Raw genomic sequence first — 2,393 nt, forward strand, 5'->3', positions numbered from 1 at the left:
GGACACAGACATCCATTGGCTAAGAATGCACAGAAGAGTGATCCTGGCCATAGGTCCTCAAGTAAATCTGCTTATATCACTAGGGGACTTGGACAGTACCTAAAGATAATTTCACGTATCCAATAACAGAGATCACATATACATACACACATTCACACACACGCACACACACAAACCCACTGCCCCTCTCACCATGAAAGTGTGTGATTTTAAGAATATAGCAGATACTCTGATGATGGAAGCAAATCTACAAAGCCAGATTACACTGGTGCCATACATGGAGTTTGGTGCTATTCTGCACTCTCACCCACTCCCTGCAAACACACACATGCAAAATTTAACAGAAAAACTTCACTATAAATTACTTCTACATCAATATTATTGTTTCCCAGCCAGTGTTCTAAAAAAAATTAAAATTGTGTTATCAGAGTAGAAGAAAAAGACTACAATACTAAGACTTTCCTCCATCACAAGATATGGCACCCTACAATATATTCATCAAATTCCAATACTTCTCTGCAGAATGTTGAAAAAAAATCAGAAGTTGTGTTGCATGGTTTTGATTGTGTGCATATGTTTCTGTGTGTGTTTGACTTTGGAAGCCACAGGTCCATGAGGTGGGGCAATGGGGGTAGGTGACTACAGCCAACTGGTAGACATTCTTTGGTCAACCACAAAACTCTAGATGGCAGCATGTCACTGGAGTAGGGCACAGAGCTAGTTATTAAAGGTGGATCACGTTGAGCACCAAAAACAGGTAGCAATGGTTGTCACAATTACAATAGAATATGTAGAGCTCAGCACTACTCACCTAACCAGAATACAGCCAGCGACCTAGGAGCAACAAACAGTCACAGCTGCACTCGCCAGGTCCAGAGTGTTGAGTATATGAGAGTCACTAAAGAGAGTCCCAGAATCCCAGGGACTCGAGTGAGTAGGACGATGTCTGAGTCAAGAGTCGACTGGAACATTTGGAGAATCTCATACGGGAAAATTATTTTCCATGCTTGGGACCTGGACACCATCTCTCATTCCCCTAGATCTGCACACATGCAACAGACTATTTCTGCATCTCACAGCTCAAACTTCTGTGCCATTATTAGGCAGCTGAAGAGAAGCATTCAACTAAACCACAGCAATTGGATCGAGGCTGGATTTTGGCTCAGAGACAAATAGAAAGCACATCTATTAGTTCAAAAACTTTGGGAACATTGATAAATAATAAAAGGAACATACTTGATTGGTATAGGTACCCAAATGGATGACATTAGATAAACGCTAGTAGAAAAAAATAGTGCAAACCCCTTTTATGATCTCTCACCATCTCCAATTTCTTTTTTAGACCACTATCTCATGCTCTAATTACTTTTCACAATCACATGATAGTGTAAGCTCATTCAGTTTTGGTCCACTAAAACACCAATATATGATTCATAGATTTCATATGAATTATTTTTTACACATATCTCTTTTCTTCTATAATACAGATTTAATAGCACCACCCTAAATGTAGGACTCGACTTTGATTCCTGTTAAATTATATCTTGTTAGTTTGGGTCCATTATTTGAGCCTATTGAAATAATTTTTCATCTTGATTCTCTCATCCATTATATTATCTATCATTCTCATCATTGTATAAATGAGTTTATAAGTAGTATCCTTTATCCTTGAGGTCTAAATGGGCCAATAACAAATAGAAAATGTTCCTTTAGAAGTGATTTTATCCAGTCTATTGACTTTCGAGTACAATTCATTTGCCTATTTCAGGTTTAATGAATGTACAGGTTATGAACTGAGGCTTTGTCTAAAGGCTAATAACATATAGCTTTTGGGACAAAGCATCATTAACCATGATTTGTAGAATGATCATCAATCAAACTATTCTCCATATTTACTTGAAGTTTTATTAATGTACTTAACTTTTTATTATTTTTTTCTTTATGTGCTTCCATTATTCTATGAGATGCTCTTTGAAAGGCTTAACAGTTCAATTCAAAGGAACACTACAAGGTAAGGGAGACGAGAGCTAAATTTATGACTTCTCTATGCGAGCCAGGCACTTTCCTGACATTACACCTGTCATCATTCCTCCCCACAATCCAGTGCATGATGTCTTACTCTCATTCTTTTTATAGATGAGGAAACTGAAATTCTAAAAAAAATAAATAAATAAAAAACTATGTGTCTTGGCCCAAATCACAGAGCTGGTAAGTGGTGAATCTATAGCATAAAACCAGATAGATCTGCTTCCAAAGTTTTTCTTGCTCGCTTTCCACAGAGGGTGTATACCTCCTACTTAAAAAGCACCCTTTGATGAATTAAGACACTTGTACAAAGAGCACCGGGAATGCAAATATGAGGAACACAGCAGAAATAAAAATATTAAGGATAA

This window comes from Propithecus coquereli, unplaced genomic scaffold (genome assembly GCF_000956105.1).
Source record: "Propithecus coquereli isolate 6110/MARCELLA unplaced genomic scaffold, Pcoq_1.0 Scaffold329, whole genome shotgun sequence".
Taxonomy (NCBI): Eukaryota; Metazoa; Chordata; class Mammalia; order Primates; family Indriidae; genus Propithecus; species Propithecus coquereli.